Source organism: Ciconia boyciana, chromosome 7, assembly GCF_034638445.1.
Source record: "Ciconia boyciana chromosome 7, ASM3463844v1, whole genome shotgun sequence".
Classification (NCBI taxonomy): Eukaryota; Metazoa; Chordata; class Aves; order Ciconiiformes; family Ciconiidae; genus Ciconia; species Ciconia boyciana.
Genome location: NC_132940.1, coordinates 59,445,736 through 59,464,719, shown reverse-complemented (window position 1 = coordinate 59,464,719; position 18,984 = coordinate 59,445,736). Strand labels below are relative to the sequence as shown.

General features: G+C 48.4%; 1 protein-coding gene and 1 long non-coding RNA gene across 15 annotated transcripts in view; one reads left to right on the top strand and one right to left on the bottom strand.

Moving 5' to 3' along the window:
• The window catches only part of TBL1XR1 (TBL1X/Y related 1), a 119,051-nt gene extending 116,189 nt beyond the window's left edge, over positions 1-2,862 (bottom strand). For 6 of the 8 annotated variants that reach the window (XM_072866365.1, XM_072866368.1, XM_072866367.1 and 3 more), the window contains exon 1: positions 2,303-2,862. The gene's annotated coding sequence lies outside the window, so the exon portion shown is untranslated. Of the gene's footprint in view, positions 1-1,178; positions 1,203-2,302 lie in introns of those variants that run through there. The other 2 variants (XM_072866370.1, XM_072866369.1) reach the window with 2 other exon arrangements.
• An 87-nt stretch (positions 2,863-2,949) lies between these two features.
• LOC140653821 (uncharacterized) lies at positions 2,950-9,851 on the top strand. Of its 7 annotated transcripts, none has more exons than XR_012043232.1 (4): positions 2,950-3,218; positions 3,524-3,734; positions 5,077-5,221; positions 6,280-9,851. It is a non-coding gene; the product is annotated as an uncharacterized lncRNA (long non-coding RNA). The 7 variants fall into 7 exon arrangements; XR_012043233.1 differs by having other exon boundaries at positions 2,980-3,218; positions 3,524-3,629; XR_012043237.1 differs by having other exon boundaries at positions 2,989-3,218; positions 3,524-3,608.
• The last annotated feature ends 9,133 nt before the right edge of the window (positions 9,852-18,984 follow it).

Sequence of the window (18,984 nt, the reverse complement as noted above, 5' to 3'; positions counted from 1 at the left end):
GAAAAAAAAGCTTAAGCAACACAATCTCCTGTAATTATTGCATTCTTTATGCTACACACATGCATTATGGCTGTGCACGTTTAAATGAACAAAAATCACAAACTCTTGCACAGTCTTAACAAAAAAAAAAAAACCCACCCCAAAAGCCAAACCCCAACTGCTTTCGTATGTTTAAATTACATTTCCTTCCCCTTTCCTCATGGAGTGAGAACTAAGTATTTTCCAGGTGTTCTCAATAACAGTTTGGGAGGCATGCCACCAAGTTCCCAAGACACAGTACCACATGAACCCTGTTCTCATGGAGACAAATCCACCTTCCGCTAAGAAAACTTAAGACAGTGACAGTGTACAAGCTCAGGTGATCTTAGGTAAATAATACGATACGCTGTATTCCATTAGATCTCAACCAAAAGCAAAGAAAAAAAAATCACTACAAGAAACCACAGAAAGTTTGCTATGATCATTCACAGGGCACCACCTGCACCCTAGGCACCACTGTAACAGCATGGCCCTTTTTTTCTATAGCTAAAAAGAAAAAAACGCTTATCCACGAACACATACCTACTTACTTAAATTCAAGGACACACAAAAGAGTTTGCAGGATCAGTCCTCACCTGAAATGTATTCTGAAAAGACAGTTAACATACATGAGTCCAAAGGAAGGCCCCAAATCCAGCACAAGTCTCATGCAGATGAGCCTTCAGGTTGCTCAGAGCAAGATGAGGGCCCAAAACTGCCCAGTGCACCCAAAAGCTCGGGTACAACTCAAAACCCAAACATCAGCTTTGCAAATGGTGCCCTCTCTCTCAAAGGGGCAGAAGCCATAGCCTCACTGAACACCCAAAGGGTAGAGACCGCCAACACCAAAGGACCTCGTTCATACGCTCAACAACCTCAGGCATTTTAGTACCGCAGCACAGGAAAGAGAATCAGACAAGCCCAGAATATTATTTTTTTTTTTACGTGACAAAGACTTTGTTCTCCTGATCATGCCTCTCATGCTTTAATAATAAAGGAGGAATATGTTTTGTGATCCCCCCCATAAATCAGTGAGGAATTTGATTTACACAGACAGGAAAACGAGGAAGTTGAACACACTGGAGAGTAGTAAAAACTTCACTAGCAAACTTCACTTTCCTACACAGCGACCTACAAACCAAACTTTCCTCCAGACTCACGTGTTATCTGCAGCAACAAGCCTCTGCCATAAAGCACATCTAAAGTTTGCTGTTCAGGGGATAAAGCAAAAGACAAGCGAGGGGAGACTTTTATTCTCTCAAGCTGCCTTAAAAGGAAATTCGGTGATGAAAGATTAAATTCACCTGGAACAACACGATAAATTTAACCCTTTCGGGGGTACAACAATAATAACAAGCCACATGTCGTGCTATTGCAGGACCTACATCCTCTACCAAGAAAATATATACCCCGCATCAACCCTGCAAGCCTGTCTAGAAGATGCAATGCACAATTTGCACCAGGGTTTCGGACAGGGATAAGCCCAGGAAGAGAGAGCCCTCGTGAAGTGCAAAAAACCGCTTATTTTTTCCCCAAACCGGGCCCGCTCCCTGCCGCCGCGGGGTATTTCACATTCCGCCCCGAACTTCGCAGGAAAACTGATCAATAACTTGGCTGCTTCGCCCTGGGTTGGGGGGGGGGCACGGCCCGTGTGTGTGTGTGTCCCCAAAAGGAAAGGCCGGGCCGGACTGGGGGCGAACTCCGCCGAGCGGGGAGGGGCGGCCGCCCCTCCCCGCTCGGCGGAGTTCGCCCCAGTCCGGCCCGGCCCCCCAGCCCGCTTTTCCCCCCCTTTCCCCTCCCCCCCCAAGTAAATATGCGGGGAGGGGGAGGGGAGGGCGCTTCTCCACACAAATCGGGCTAAAAATAGGCCGCTCGCCATGGCTCGCGGGTGCCATTCGCTGCCGAAGCCGGTGTGTCCCCCCCCACAATTAAATCCTTTAAAAAAAAAAAAAAATGAAGCGGGTGGGGGAGGGAGACCAACGGCGCGGAGGAGGAAGGGGGTGCCGTTCTCTTGGGAAAAAAACCCATACCCCCCCCCCCGCAACCCAAACCCACGGCAGCGCGCACACACACCCCCCCGCACCCCACAAGCATTAATTAAAAAAGGGGGGGACGGCGAGGGGGGGCCGCGGCAGGCGTTAGGCGGGCGCCCATCCCCCGCCCGCCTCCAACCGCCACAGAGACAAACAGGGCGCCCTCCCTCCCCCCCCCGGCCCGGCCGCGGCCCCTTCCCGCCCCGCACTCGGCCCGCGGGGGCTCGGCGGCGGAGCGCCCCGGTCCTTACCTTGCGAGTGGCGGCGGAGCGGCTGCTCCCCCCTTCCTTGGGAATGGAGGCACAAGAAATTCACCCTTGTTTGTCTCTCCTCCTTTTTTTTTTTTTTTTTATACAGCCATATATATATACATACACATCTGTGTGTCTCTCTGTGTGTGTGTGTACACACGTATATGTATCGATAATATTTTTTTTTTTAGCTGAGGTGTCCACACCAAGAGGAGGAGGAGGGAAAAAAAAAAAACAGAAAAAAAAAAAAAACCACCACCACACACACACAGGAGGAGGAAGAAAAAAAAATAACCAGCGAGTAGTGCTGTGATATTCAATTATATCCCGAGCCAGGGGCCGGGGGGAGGGGGAGGGTGGGGAGAGAGGGGGGGGGGTAGAGATTAAGTCCCGAGGAAGGAGGGGAAAAAAAAAAAAAAAGTAATATCTGTGTGTGTGATTTAGATTGAGGAGGAATTGAGGCAGAATGTAAAAGCTGTTACTAAGGGAAGGAGCCAAGCGGCTCGGAGCAGCCAGCGGCCCTCAGACACTCCGCGCGGGGAGAGGGTGGCCAGCCGCACGGAAATGGGCGCCAGAGAAAGCGCCGCCGCTGAGGGAAGGAAGGGAAGGAAGGGAGGGAAGGGAAGGAGCGGAGCCGGGAGGCGAGGCCAGGCGAGGAGGAGCGGGGCCGGCCTGCTGCGGCTGCCCGGCAAAACAAACCCGCCGCCCTGGCAGCGCGGGGGTCGGCGGCCGGGGCGGGGGGACCCCTCTCTCCCTCCCCCTCTCCTCTCCTCTCCCCACACACACCCCCCGCGCTCTCCGGGCAGGCGCAGCGGCGGCCGGGCGTGCGTGAGGGGAGGCGGGCTGCGGGGCGGCCGCCCGGGGCCCTGACAGGAAGGGGAGGCCGCCCGGGCCTGCCGGCGGGTGCGGGGTCCAGGTAGCCGCCCGGGGCCGGCGCCCGCGGCTCGGGGCGCTGGTGGTCGGCCCCTGAGGGAGCGGGGGGGCCGGGGAAAGGAAGGGAAGGGAAGGGAAGGGAAGGGAAGGGAAGGGAAGGGAAGGGAAGGGAAGGGAAGGGAAGGGAAGGGAAGGGAAGGGCCGGCGGGCACGGCAGCCCCCATGCGAGCAGGCGGCGTGGCGCGGTCCTGGAAGTTTTTCTAGGAAAGCCATTAATCGCGCTCCGCTGCCAAAAGCGCTGATGTAAATGCAGGGTTTAACATGGTGCTTTTACTTCTTTTTTTGTAGCACGTGGGGTTGGCAGCGGTACCTGGCATTGGGGATCCAGCCCTGCGCGCTGCGGGGCTCGGCCCAGCCCGACGCTTACGCCTGGGTCCGTTACTGCGCCCGCCCTGTAATTTTATTTAATGAAAATAATCCTCTACAGTCATAATGTTGTGTCCCGCCTGGGTGCTGTTCATTTTTTGAATTGAAATGCTGTTTATCATTTATATCGCAGGTTTGTGTATTTTTTTTAAGGCGAGCTTTGTTAATCAAAACCACATTCATCGCTAGGCAGTCCTTTCCATCTTAAAGTGTTTTTGCAATAGCATTTCACACTTTTGGGCGTTGGTCCAACACTCTCATGTCGGGACATTGGCGCTCATGCCGAGTCCCAGTGACCACAAACCACGCACAGGTCTGACGGCAACATCAGACGTCATTCCTGCTTGCGCCAGAGGCTCTCCACGCGCGTAGGCCCAGATCTGATGCTGCCTGAATGGGGCCTCCACATCACCGCGCTTCTGCAGAACTTGCTTTTACTGCGGCTGGCAAAACGGGAAAGTAGAGAGATGGGCCACAAATGTAGCTCTTATTTTTCTTTTTTCGTGAACAGAGCTCAGCATTGCTGGAGAATTATGGTAGTCCTAAGGCAGCAGTTCTGGAGTTGAGGGTGGATTTAACTTTCAGCGTAATGACTGGGACATATCGTAGGCAGATTTCACTTACCTGAGCTTCATCGCAGAAGCACATGGGACCCCTTGACTCCACAAAGCCTTGATGAAAGCAAATGGGTGGGTCTCTGGGTGTAGGATCACTGCACAGTGCCCGTTTTTTTCAGGGTCAGGCCCATGCATTTTTCCTTGTTTTATGAGGAATAATATTTAAATACTTGGAGAAAACAGATTTTTTTTGCATTGCAAAATCATTTAATTCTGAGAAAGCCCTGGGCCTTCAATCCGTTTGCTTGAGGAGGTCTGAGTTACATGAGGAAATCAAACTCTCCATAGAAAGCCAGGGAGCATATTTGTAATTGCAAACCACTTGATGTTCAACGTTTATTTCTGTAATGATTTGGATGGCCCAAGTGGGCAACTTTCTCTTCTCAATAATGGTGTGTAGGTTGTCTTAGGTATGTAGAGAGGCTAATTTTTGAAGACCATATCCAGCCCAATTCCAAAATTTGACCACTTTGCTGAAAGTTGGGAAATTTAAAAGGGGGGAAAAAAGTGGCAAGGGGGTCATTAACACTTTCCTACATTATAACCTCAGATCTGTCCGTGCTTCTAAAGGAGTTTAGCCTCTTGATACTCTGAATGATTTATTTCCCAGGTAAAAGAAGATAAGCAATAACCGTGGGTGGAGGAAGGGGGAATGGGAGTGTGCACGTAGCCTAAGGCAAGAGGAAAGAAGATAAGAGGCCTCTTATAGGGGACTGCGGGACACCAGGGGCCTGAAGAAGGGTATGGGAAGAGCTGTGAGAAGTCCATGAAATAGGAGCGGGAGGTGTGAGGTTCAGAAAGCTTATGTAAGAAATGGAGGAGGGAAAACCCCTCAAGTGTAAATTGTTTGGCCCACAGGAACTACAAACACCATCTTCCCATCTATCTGCTAAGCAGCGACAAGGTGCTGAACTGAAGTCATCTGGATGAAGGTTTCTGTGGTCTAGTGTTCTCCAAATGTTCAGTCACGACTCCAGGGTGCCAGGCTCTCCTTTTTAACATGGTGATGTACTAAACTGGGTGATTACCCGAGTATACCTGCTACTCTGCAGAATCTACAAAGTGGATTCTGGCAGATTTATGCTTTAATAATTTTACACCATCTGTTTTGTTCTGATTTCCCTTTCTGTACGAAGTCGAACACCTCACAGGACTGCGCAAAGGCCTTACTTTCCATGATGAGCGTTAGACTTTGTAGTTCCATTGCCCAAATACGCAGCTGGGCTCAGAGTTACTGGGGCCACTTCCAGAGCATACGGGAGGGAGGTTCTCGCTTTCAGAGGTTTCCAAGAACGGATGTTGGGTAACACAGAGCAGTTGAGCAGGTTATGGTTTACGGCAGGTTGTTCAGTGAGTGAGCTGAGCTTAAGGAGTTGGCTTTGCCTTGAGCTGGGAGAGGCACTTTTAAACAACAACTGTTGTTATATTTCCTTTCCCAAACTCTCCTAGTTTGGGACCAAACCCAAACTTTTGGATGTAGAACTGGAGCGGATCTGAGGTCTTGGTTCATCCATGTGTTTGAATAAAAGCGTGCCTTCAAAGTGCTTCAGTAACAGGGCTCCTCGCATTCCATGGCTCTGTCATCCCAACTACTGGAAAGTCTTCTCACAGCCATATTTGTAAGACACATCCTTAAAATATTTGAAATTACTTGTAACAGTGAGTGCTTGGCCTACTAAGCACATATAAGTAAATATTTGCAATAACTGGACCAGTGTTTGCACAGCACCAAGCACACTGCCCGGACTCCATAAATAATAATACTTGGCACTCACAGAGTGTTTTCCATTTTCAAAGCACTTTAGTCATAACCCTTGACACCTATATGGCCTTTTACATCTTTACAAGAATTAATTAATCCTCACAATGTCCTGTGAGATAGGTATGCACTGCAATAATAACAATAACAACAATTAATAATTCATGCATTCTACTAAAAAATCACTTCAGGGATTAAAACGCATCTGTAATACTTGGGTTTTATTAACATTTTCCAGCAAATAATAAAAGCTATGGTATTGTGTTAAATCTATATCATATCTGTCCATACATCTTTTGCAGATTGGGGCGAGACTGAAGGCCCAGTAAGATGCCAGTACCTCAGTAGGAATTAGATGACTGACTTCAGAAAAGCAAGTTCAAGCCCGGTCCACCACGGAACCTAGGTGCCAGAATGAAACTTGCCACGCATGGCAGTGCATAAATACCAGCGATCCAGGAAGGCTCTTTGTTCATTTTTAGCTCTTCTTTACGCAAAGGCTCCCCCAGTTACAGCATGCGTTACAGGACCCCATCCTATACAAACACAGCACCAAGAAAATGCAAGCACTTGCTGGGTGAGAAATGGCAGTGACTCAGCACCACGTTGTGCAACAGGGAGAGCAGGGACAAGTCTGGCCAACACCGGGGCAAACCCTTTCCCTCGTAAAAATTACCATACTGCCTTTGATATGCAGGCAAGCCCCAGTTAAACCTGATATTTAAACAAGCAGGACTTAAACCCTGTTGACTTAGAAGAACCGGCAGGCTCCCACCGGAGGAGCGCCCTGGCTCCGGGCTTGCTGGGGCGGAGGAGGGACGGGTGCTGGAGTCTGGCTCCCCGCACGGACGGTCCGATTCCCCACAAAGATGCTTTTTTCAGTTTGCGTCGCAAAGTGAAGTAATGTAAACCACAAAGGCACCTTTAGTCCTAATAATGCTGCCACACCAGAAAAGAGTGGGAAAGAGAAGAGAGAGGTACGCCTACACCCTAGCAGTTTCCCCATGACTTCCCTGTGCCTGCAAGCTCTGAATCTGGAGCACGGAACAGTTAAGGCCAGTGGCTTTCATACTGTAAGGCTTATTTTTTTCCTTTAATGTAAGGAAGATACCAACTTTTTTTAAAAAAACTCTAAATTATTTGTCTTTGTGTAGTACATATCGAGAAAGGCAATGGAAGTTCAGCAGTTTGAAGGGACTGGCTTTATTCTTTTTGCAGCTGCTGACAAGGACTGTTTGCAGGAGAGGACATGCTGCGAAAGGGACTTGTTTCTGAGTAGGGAGCATCTGCCACTACCTTGGCATACAAATCGATCAGTAATTGATCAGTGGACACATGGTAAAAAACATCTAATATGTTGGTGATTAACATGCCTATAGCACTACTTTTTGTTTTCATCAGTTGCTTTAAAGTATACACGCACAGATACGTTGTAGATCTCTATAAGGCAGAGAGGATTTGATCCCGAAACAATCATCTCATTGATACACTTACCCAGATCGATCTCGGAGGCTTCTGCTTCCCAGAATAAACAGCAAGAGCCGAGGAACAGCGTGACCAGGTGAATAGTCCCTCATTCATAGGCAGTGTGATCCAAAGCCATGAAGTGGCTCTTCCAGGGTTTTCAGGACACGAGTTACGCTCTCAGAGCATGATTAGCGCTGCTGTAAATCGGTGATGTTAAGGCGCGTGAGCCAGTTAGCTTCTCCCCAGTACACTGAGCTTCAGCGGGGTGCAGGCTGCTTGTCCCGGCTGTTCTGCACAGGGGCAATTTCATGTTTCTGTTTTCAAAAGCTACCAGCAGGCCCCCAAAAAATAATATAGCCCACAGATGACAAAGTTAAGAACTGCTGCTGTGGGATTGGGGTATTTACCAAGCAAATCCATTTGCCTTATTGTGTGATTGCTGCTGACCTCCTCCCCAGAGGCCCAGCATATCCTAAAGGCTTTAAGAGGAACACAAATGTGCGTGTGAATGTGCCACACCAAGGAGAGCTTCCAAATCAATGCCAGAGGAACATATTTTTAAAGGAAAAGTGAGAGAAACAGGAGAAGAGATGCCAGCTGCTTCAGCCCCCTTCGAGCGAGGGTTCCTGCACCTTGTCTTCGTGCTCGGGAACAGCCACTCCCACTGGGGCACATTTTCCCTTTTTGTTTTGGAGAGGAAAAACAATGGGTTCTGTTGCTGCTGTCCCAGGGCCTCCCTGGCCGCGGAGGGCTGCCATTGTGGACAGAGGATGCCACCGTCCCCTTGGGCTCCCAAAGCGGTTCCTGGCACAAGACGGAGGGCAAAGTGAAAGCTGTCCCAGGGCCACCAGCCGGCACGATTAGTGTCGTGTTGAAAGCCCTGAATATCATCCCTTGCTACCCAGAATCTGGCTCCAGGAGGATTTGTGGATGTTTCACAGAGTTGTGAAGAGAAAAATGAGTGAACAGCACGGAAAGATGCTGATACGGACCTGACTCTGGAAAGCATCATGTTGCTTGTCGTGGACTGACCCTGGCGGGTTTAGTTATCGCAGGTGCAGAGCTGTAGTTTCAATGTGAACTGGGGTCGTTTCCTTCAGAGATGATGCTCTGACAGTGGATACCATGACAGCAGGCAGGCTGTTGTTAAACAACCTCTCTGCAAGCACACCCAGCAATGCAAGACCAGACTGCCTCCGAGTTCCTGCAGTAATTAGTTTAGACACAGCGAGCTGAGTTAGACATGGGAACAAATTTATTTTTTGGCTTGAATCGCTCTCTATGGATTGTTTTAACTTTTTTTTTTTTTTTGCAGTTGGATATGTAAATATCCACATTTCTTAAAATGGAAAAAAAAATGTTACTTCTCAAATAGAAACACTGAAGAGGGCCCAGTTAACTCCATGGTTATGGCAAAGCTCCCTTCACGGCAGGGTTGTAACTCAGATGTTACATCCTTCAATGGCTAAGCAAATCCAAACTTGTTTTATTTTAACAAGGTTATGAAAAAGGGTGTGTACCAGCTGCTATCGCACACCTCTGAAGTTTCAAGCAAGACGTATCTGGCTCTCGTATGAGATCAAAACGGATTATCTCACAGGGCCAGGATGTGGTTACAAAAATTCAGTATTGTAAGTGTCATCATGATTCATAATATAATCTACATTACTTGGTATAATTACTGCAGAGTAAATAAAGGTACAAAAGGTATAATATTTATTAGGTATTTACCTTTATCTCTGTCACGTACTATTTTAATATTTCCTGGCAGCCCAGGAATCCAGCCAACTTGAAGAGGATTCCCTTTTCTTGCCGGGTTTTCTTTCATTATACTTACATTGTTCTGGTTCTTTATGTGAGTGGAGGATGGAGCCACGGCTGTTTGCTCCCTAATCAGAGTCCTGAAAGACTCCTCATGTGGCCTTCAGCAAGCTGTTTATTATCAGGGCATGAGCTTCCATCTATAAAAAGAGAGGACTAACACAGCTACTAATGATGATGATATTATTGTTAACACGTAATTATCTATCTCACAAGAAAATTGGGAGGGTAAATTAGTGTTTATGAAGTATTTTAAAGATGATAATATTTATGTGAGGGCTATACTTTATGGCCTGAGGACAGCAATTGTTGAAAACCACCTTCTAATTAGGTTTTGCTAATGATAGTGTCAAAAAGGTTTAGAAAAAAATATCAATAGGTACATTCAAAAGTCCCTGATTTTTCTTCTTATATTATTGGTATCAGCTGCTTTCCTGTAGATAGATACGCTATATCCACATCTACAAGATGTTAAGCATTATTTTCTGGCATATTAAACGTAAAATGAATGAAGTACATGGTAGTGCCAAAGCACACCCTGCAGTATGTTATTAGACAACTTGCTCCAGTGATTAAAGCCCTTGAAGTCAATAGAGGTTTTGCAGTTGTTGGTTTTTTTTTTCCCCACCCCGCTAGGCTAGGATTTCATCCTGGATCTCCAGCCTTGTCTTTCACTGCACATCACTGATGTGCTTAACGCTCAAGTAAAGCACACCCTGAATTTATTTTATACAGTCCCTTAGCTGTGAAAGGGTGTTTGCAGGTACTCGTCAGAAGGAGCTGACTGCAGCACAAGCCCAGCCAGAAGGATGACTTTGCCAGGGCCTCCCATATTTCCCGTTTTTTAGTCAATTATCTACATTACATTGAACATCCATTTCTTTCATTTTTATTCTTGAGGACTTCTGATAACGTATCAAACTTCCTTGAGCCGGGTGTAATCTTCACCCCCTCCGTTGCGCACCGCGACAACATTAACTGTGAATGGCTGCAGTAGATTAAGCAGCATATTTCCACAAAACATTTCCAATAGGAGACCAAATTTTATGAGCTGTGTGAGCATCCTGTGTAACATTCTAGCAGGTACATAAAACACTTCGGGGTATATACAGAAAGAGACATTTGACTGGGTAGACCAGTGCATTAGAAATAGCTCTCAATCTTTCACAGTGCTAGATGTGTGCCATAACATGAGAGCAAAAGACACACACACACACACAAAAAAGAGGGACAGAAAAAAACCCAAAGCACACGGTGGAAGAATGAACTGAGAATTATTTCCTCAGCTGAGCCAATATTTCCTACAACACGGCTTTCTGTGAGTCAGCCTTTTTGTGCCACAGAACTTAAAATAGCAGAAGTGAGATAACAGTAGGCTTGTTGGAAATAGAAATTTTCAAGGGATACCAAAAAAAAAAAAGAACGAACAACTTTTGGACCGAGAGAGTGGCGATGAGCATGGTGGTGATTTGCTGGTAACAGATTACTGTAAGAATATATCAAATAATCCTAAAAAAAGTGACATTTATCTGAGATTGTAAAACATGGAAAATCCCAGGTATGTGAGAAGCCCACAGTGGGGATTTCAGCAGCTCCCTGTCCCTCCTGCAGCGCTGAGGGCAGAGCACGCAGCACCCCGACTCTTCTCTTTCTCCCTCTCCGATAAGCAGGAGTGGTTTCATCCCAACCACAGCACCTCCTTTGATTTTGCTTACGCTGCTGAGAAGCCCTGGGCCAGCAGAGAGGAACCTCAGGCAAATTCCACACTGATTTCACGTAGTTCAGGACAGGGCTTAATAAATATACATAGAGGAGGAGAGAGAATATTTCTAGAGGCAGAGTGAAGCAGGGGATGGGCTAGCAATTATGCAGACTTGTTGGCCACATCCCAGCCTTCGGTGGTTCTTCAAGGGCTGTGCCTGCCAGAAATGAGTTTAAAGTCTGGATGCAATGAGTCTCCCACCAAACCCATCAGCTTCCCTATTTGCTTACATGGTGTGCAGCACACCCAGGTAAGAGAGTTCCCACCGAGAGCAAAGATCACGTGCCCGCCGGTAATTCTGCACCGTCAACTAGAAGCAATTAGCATGCAGAAGGGGTGGAGCCGCACCTGTATAAAAATTATGGCCTGTATAAAAATTAAAATCATTATTAAAATGGAACCAAAAATGAAAAAGGCACCCCAGGCACCCTGGCTTTCAGCAGGGCTGGGGTTGTCTCTTCCATTACTGGCTTAATGAAGCCTCCTCTGGCCGCCTCAGATTTCACCTGCTTGCTCATAGTCCAAATTATGGATAATTCCCTTCATTCCCCTGTATTTAGGATCGAAATCTAACATTTGCTAACTTAATTGGACACGGGGCATTTTTCAAAGAAGTGGCCCCACACAGATACATGGCATTTGTCTTTTATTTTTCATTTCTTCCTATCAAATGCAGGTCCCATTCTGCAAGACACTGGGCAGAGACAGCTGCACCAGATGTGTAACGTCAGCAAACAAAGCCGAGGCGTAGATACTGCCCGGCTTTACACAGCAGGTTATTTTTAAAGCTAAGAGCAAAACCTCCGTCTCCTGAGCCTCGTTGAGAGGAGGCTCGCTCCAGCCAGGCTGCACCTCGGCATTCAAACCCAGGCGTTTCTGTGCGAGCGCCTTCTCTCCCTCCGTTGCTCAGGAATTTTTATTTTAAAAAGTCTACGAGGACATAAAAAACTTTTCATTTCCCACATCCTGTCATTAAGCAGCTGTACTCTGAACAATGAATGATGACAAACCAAAGCAACAGTTTTCACTGAAGCAGGATTACACTTGGCATCGATATTTGTTATGTGGCTTACTGGACAGCAAGACAAATGCCTGCTTCTGCTCCCCTTTCCCGCTGCCAGCTCTGTCCCCTGTTAATACATTATGGCACGATGGGAGGGAGCGCCATGGCCAAAGCAGCTGCAGGATGAGACCCCAAAAATCAAATAGCGTCTGGGCCAGCAAGGGCTGGGGGTCTGCAGTCTTGGATGGGATGCTTGGTTCCTCTGGGCTGGATCTCACCTCTGGCACAAACCCAGCACTACCTGATGCTTCAGCAGAAAGAAAAAGACTCGCACAAGGCTTCTGGCTCACAGTGCTCTCATATACATGTGGGGAGACAGCTGTCCTGACCTGGGGGGGATCGGCTCACCAGAGAATTCTAACCAAAAACCTGCTCCATTGCATTGCGTTATTCTCTACTGAGTAAGGTGAAAACATAACCAACCCATGCCTGATTAATTATCACACAGTACTTGCAGAGGTTTAAGTAATATCACACTTTGCTCGTGCATCCTCTAAAGCCTTGCTGGTAATGATGATACATTGCTGTTAACAGTAATGCCATTTAGAAACTGGAGGTATAAAAATATTCACCAAGGATGCTGCCAGCTTCACACAAATTGATGTGGATGTATAATTGCATTACTCTGCACCAACGTGGTACTTGTAAACCGAGAGGCTCAAACTGCTGTACAGTCAGGGCAGACAGCTCCGATCTAGGCAGGAGGCTGCCGAGGGATGGCAGAACCTGCGCAGTGAGCGTGATCCCCGTCGAGGGGCTGAGTCCAGCCTACAGAGAGGGTCAGGACACAGGCAGGATCCTGCTCACCCTACTTCCTCCCCAAACACGGCCCTAGGCTTGCACGATGGCAGCCAGGACCCCCTCCCCGGTAACCCAGCTCACGGCTGGGGGGACATGCTCTGCACGTACAAAGCAACATTTAGTGATGTCTGCTTGGAAACGTTCTCGGTTCCTTCTGGCCCATCTTTGCGTGCGAACACAAGACCCATTCAGCCTGGGTCGCATCCGCAGGCGATCAGGAGTCAATGGGATCATTCATGTTCCGAAAACCGCGCGCACACTCGAGTTGTTCCTTTGGCAGCGGCCCGGGCTGACGCTGCTGTGTGCTTCCAGCCCCAGTCATTTCAGCATTTGCACGTATTCCACCTTCCATGAGGTCCACAGGACTTCTGTAAACATAAATAATGGCAACATTAAGGCCTCGTTCCAAGTCCAAGATTGCAAATGGTATTTCTATTTACTATTGAGCACCTATTTATTCATCAAATGCATTAGAAAATCCATTAAAGAGAAAATTAAGGACCTAGTGACCTGCACCATCATTCGAAGTCCGTGTTTCAGATACAGGCATCGAATATAGTTCAGCGCTTGCATCTCATCTCGTCCGATGACTCACTCGAGGTGGGAAGCGGCGCGATGAGACAGCCTTATCCACCCTCCCCGCCAGTAACCGGCTGGCAGAAAATACGGCCGCGGGGCCAGGCTCAGCTGCCTTGCAGGCAGGAGAGGCAGCGGGGGCTGCACCGCGGGCAGAGCGGGAGCACCCGCAGGCAGGCAGCGGCAGGCAGGGCGAGGGCAGCGAGGGCAGCTGGCTGCCTGCTCACAGCCGCTCTGCTGGGAACCGCGGGCAGCTGCGAAGGAAGGGATGGCATGGTCTGCCGTGGCATGTGTATATGCATGTGTATGTGTATAATCCGTATATTTAGAAAGCGGGAGCGAACTGCAGCAGATCTGCCTTGTAGCTCTGTCTGTCTTGCAGGTGCAGCAGGGACAGCGAGTTGCCCTCCGGCTCTACAGGGAGTCACGACTCAAGGGCAAGACGATGACAGCAAGCGGCACATTGCTGCAGCCAGACCCAAAGTTTAAGCAGCAACAGCAACTCGATCTTCAACAGCAGCTACGAGTTGGTGTGTCCCCAGCTCCTTCACGTTCTGCCATCACAGCCCTACAGCAAGGGCTGGTTTTCTGATACGTCTTTCCATCCCAAATCTCTCTCAAACAGCCGACAGCAGCCAGGCTTCCCCATCTTATAATTTGCAGTGTGCTCCGTAAATTCTTTGAGTGCCATTGTTGTTGTGTGTATAAATATATACGTGAACTGTGTCTTTGTGCTGCTCCATTTCATTAAACAAGCTGAACAATTTAGCAGCTGTTTTTATGCCTCCAGGCACTTGGGTCATCTTTGATTTTTACTCATCTCAAAGTTCATGCTTGCAATGAATGTCTTTTCTCCCTGGCAGGACAACGAGATAAAAAGTAAACCATAAAATCTTCCCCAGTGCAATGGCTCCCGGCAGCGAGGGCCAGAGCAGGGAAGGGGCAGGGCTGGGGCTCCCCTTGCATCGCACCCTCCCTTTGCCAGCATCCAGGGAGAGCTGCACCACTCCAATGCCCAATCCCCAAATCTCCACCTTCAGTTCGGTGTGATGGCAGAAGCCAGGCCAGAATTTAGCCCCCCCGACACTGCTACATCCTTCATTCCCCTTCCAGAAGAATAACACAGCAAAGTCCTTTTCTTCCTTGTCTACACGGCAGCAGTGGCGTTTGCTTCCTCCACACCCCAGCAAGAGAGATTTGCAGCTTTTAAATGAACTGAAAAGATCTCGACCAGGAGCTCAGTTCAGCAGCTAAGAGCTTGTCAAACATTGAATCCCCATCGCTTTCAACAGGGTCTGCGATAGTTTTGCAAGCGACTAACATATAGCTGCAAAAGATTTAAAGCCTTCTAATAAATGCTGTGTCCCCCCTTCACTGCACACAGACACACACAAACTGCATTATTCTAATTCCCTGCTAAGCTTTCTAACTCCTTCTTACATCATACGATATAATCAGCCATTTGGCCCTGAGTCAGTATTTCCATGAAGCAGAGTCAGTATAAAAAGCTTTCAAGGCACTGGGATTGTTTTTGCTTCTGTAATGCTTTAAAAATGCTATATCTTGGGACCAAAGAATATTCAGTGAAAACACAGCATTTCTGGACGCCTTTCAGTTCTTGCATCAGAAATGCTGGCGTTGAGAATAAAATTGTTCCCATATTTGAGCTTGGTACCAAAACATCAACATTAAGTTTTTGTTTGTGAAGTTTATAGAAACAAATGACTATAGACTTGAATATATTAATCATGGAGAAATGGAAACAGCTTGATAGGACTGTCTAGCATCCCTTGTGCTTTATATAAACAATCCTAGGTCACTGTTTACCAGGGGCCATACCAGATGAAAGCAATTAAAATGGTTCGCACGTGTATTCAAAGCTCCAAGCAGTATTGGTGCATGGCCATATACCAACCAGCGCTGGCTTTGTGTGCAGGCAGGTCGGCTGTACACAGTATGCTTACTCACAAACAAGCCCAGGGGCTCTATACCTGGACTATATCTGGAATAAGTGTCCGTCTATACAAGGTATCTGCCCGAGAGCCGCTGGGTTTCACATCACGCCACGAGTCGCTGCTGCCCTTCACCTCCTCGCCGCGCAGAACCACCCCCTGGCCTGGATCCAGCCCCCACCAGCTGTGGCCATTCTTGGGGCGCAGATGGGCACGCCGCGTGGCCGGGGATGCCGGCAGGCACCCAAGCACCCATCCCGAGCCCATCAGGATGCGACCAGCCTGGCACCGAAACACCAGGGTCAAGCCCCTGAGTGAAAGAATCCCTTTAGGGGATCACTGAGGATCCCTTTAGGGATCCCCTTCCAGCTGGTCTCAGGGATGAACTCCAACTTGTCGGCAGACACGTCCCAGCACCCTCTCCTCGTCCGTAATGATATTTATGTGACACCAAACACAGCGTGGGGACAGGGCTGACACATTGTCCATGTTGTTTGACCGCTGATAAATGTATTTGTCATCCCTGCTTATTGCACATTATTACTCACCGCTGCCTGGGTTTATTTTGCTTTCTGAGGGGAGGAGCAGTGGAAACACTGTCAGCCCAGCGACAAGGAAAGCAGCACACGGGCATTTCAGCATATTTATGTCCATTCTTCGCCATCCTCTTTCTTCTTCTGTTTTTAGAAGCCATCATGAAGCAAGAGAGCAATTTTTGCATTGGTTACAAAGATTACACGACACCAGTTGTAACCACTGACAGGTTTAAATGTCATCTGAGAAAAGGAATGGCGAGAAAGGCCGTGTTTTGAATTTTAATGGGGAGCAGGAGCTGGTCAGATATTGCTGGGTTGGGGCACGCTTAGGGAAGGACCAGAAGCTCTCTCTGCTCTGAAGTGATGCACGTAGCCAGTGGGAACAATGTTTTCTGGAAAAATGATGCTTTTGTAACAGAAATCTTTAGAGACAGGCCTGCTGTCCTATGGAAAATAGTTCTTTTTTTCTAACAAAAAATGGTTCTCTTTTCCCTCATGGGGAGAGCTCTCAAGCCCAACCTCATCCCCGATGAGGCACCACGGCTGGGAACGTCTTCGCTCCCATTTGAAAGGGCATCGTGGGACGACACGGGACATACGGCCCGGCCAACAAAACTCCCTGGTGAGAAACTCCCCTTGGGGAAATTTCCCAATCAGAACATTAAGCTTTGAATTGAAAGTTTTTGCCCCCAACTTTTCAGTAAAAACTCTGTATTCTTCGGGTAATTTTTTTTTTTTTTTTTTTTTTTTTGGAAGTCCAGTAGAAAGGACTGCTAATCATTTCCCTTTCTTCTTGGGGTAGTGGTGAGCCACATGTCATCTCAAAAAAAAACAAACAGCAGCCCCACAGTTTACCTCTAAAAAACCTCTAAACTTTTTGCTAGTTATTAGTAAACGATAAGTTTTATCTGCCTCTTACCATCTCAGTACTAAGGGGGAAGTTGAAGAGTTTTCTAAGAATTTCTTAAACTGCCACTGAAAACTAGCATTAGAGATAAACTATGGTATCTGAAAATCAGAAAATAGCTTCTCTCCAGCTGTCTTATCAAGTAGCAGCACAGAGCTGTGAAGCGCACTTATTGTGCAGCGACCGAAGAATAAGTTTGGGGAAAACACTGGGAAGCATGAGGCATTTTGGGCACCCATTGATGTGCACGGTCTCCGTCTGAGAAAGGAAAAAAAATAAAACCCCTAAGCTATATCAGAATTTCTCCAGATTACCAGAACTGAAAATTGGAAGAGATTGAAAAGTTTTTCCTTACTAGAAATGGCTACTGGAGCCTGCAGGAGAGCACTTGGCTGCTTCCAGGGGAAGAGCAGGGACCAGCCGTGGTCCCTCTACCCAAGGTGGGTCAACGCGGTGGCCAACAAGTGCAACACAGCAACCTGCATTGCATTTCCCTGATAATTTCCATGCGTATATCCACGTAAGGGCAAATCCAGGTAGAGGCCGAGTCCTCCATCCAACCGTTGTCTTTGCCCACGCGGGTAAGCCAGGATGCGCGTCCGCCCTCTGGCTCCCTGCGCCCACGGCATTTGCCCGCAGGGCTGCCATGGTTTCCAGCTGCCCTGGCCCCTGTCCAGCCGGCAGAGGTTTTCTCAACCTCAGCTTGGCTGCTGGCCCGCTGCTTCCCTGGCCCTCGGCATCGTCTTCCAGTCCTCTTACTCTCCTCTTGCAGGTTTCCCAGAGTTACTAGGGCTTTTCCCAAGCTTTGCTGAGTAGGCAGGCCCTGTACCCCCAAATTTAGCACCCATTTCACTGGGTAACAACTGAGAGCACACAGCACGTTGCTCAGATATGAAAGTTATATGTGACTGCCATGGTTTTGGCAGTGGCTTCACAGCGTGTGTGGCTGGAGATCAATCCTATCCCATGTGTTTTGTTGCTTTTCAGGCTGCACCTGATCACTGTGGCCATCTCCAACTGAAACCTGCTAAAAAAAAAAAAAGCTACAGCCACAGGGAACCTGTCCCCTCCAGGAGACACCCGGGTGACCACGCCGGGTGACCACGGTGCAGAGCACGGGCTGCAGCATCCCTCCTGAGCCAGGACCCCATGCACCCCATGGGGCTGGGGGTGCTCGTGCAGTCACCCCCTGGGGCTGCTGGCACCCCCGGCAAACCGAGAGGCAGCTCCCACCAGGGGACGGGGACCGGCCATCGATGCCTCGGATGCTCCTTCCCAAACCTGCTGCTGATGCGGGCAGCCAGGCAGCACAGCACAGACTGCTCAGGCACGGGACACCACATCATTTCAGAGCTGCCATCCACAGCAGACATACACACTGACACTATAATATTTCTGTAACGAAGAAATAGCGTCCTCTGAACGTAAGCCTCAACTTTTTTTGGCAATGAATTTTGGGGGGAAGTTTCCAGGGCTGCAATGACCCCGTCTCGTTACGGGTGCAGCACGCAGTCAGCCCAGCGGAGCCAGTTTATCCATACGTGTGGTCCCCGAGGGCTGGTGAGGGTCAGCTCTGCTGCATGGCTGCAGCTCTCGTCCAAGGATGAAAACAGCCCCTGCCAGGCACCAGCCCGCTCACCGGGAGGGAGAGGGTTGGGACGGAGCCGATGGGGAAAAGAAGCCACCCTTGTGCTCCCCCCATGTTTAATCCCAAAACACAAGGATTTAGAATTGAAATTTCCAATTCAACAGCTTTGACTAGCAGATGTCAACCCTACTAACAGTAATAACACTGATTTTTTTTTTTTTGGTTTGTTTGTTTTTAAACCAGGCGTGCTTTTTTGCCTTTCAGTATTTTTCTGTTAATTTTTCCCCCTAAGCTACTGAAAACAAGCTTGGGAAGGATAATTATCGGACAGTAAGGATAAACACCAATTCAGCATTAACCGGGCAAACGTTGTGTTTGGCAAATGGAAAGTGACGTTCTAGTGCAGAGGAGTGAGTTAAAGATCCAGCTGGACTCTGGTGACAAACCAGAGGGAGTCAGCACCTCTCTCTGCTTCCGAAAACCTCACCTTCACGCTGCTGGCCAGAGCGGGCCGGTCCACTCTTTGGAGACAAA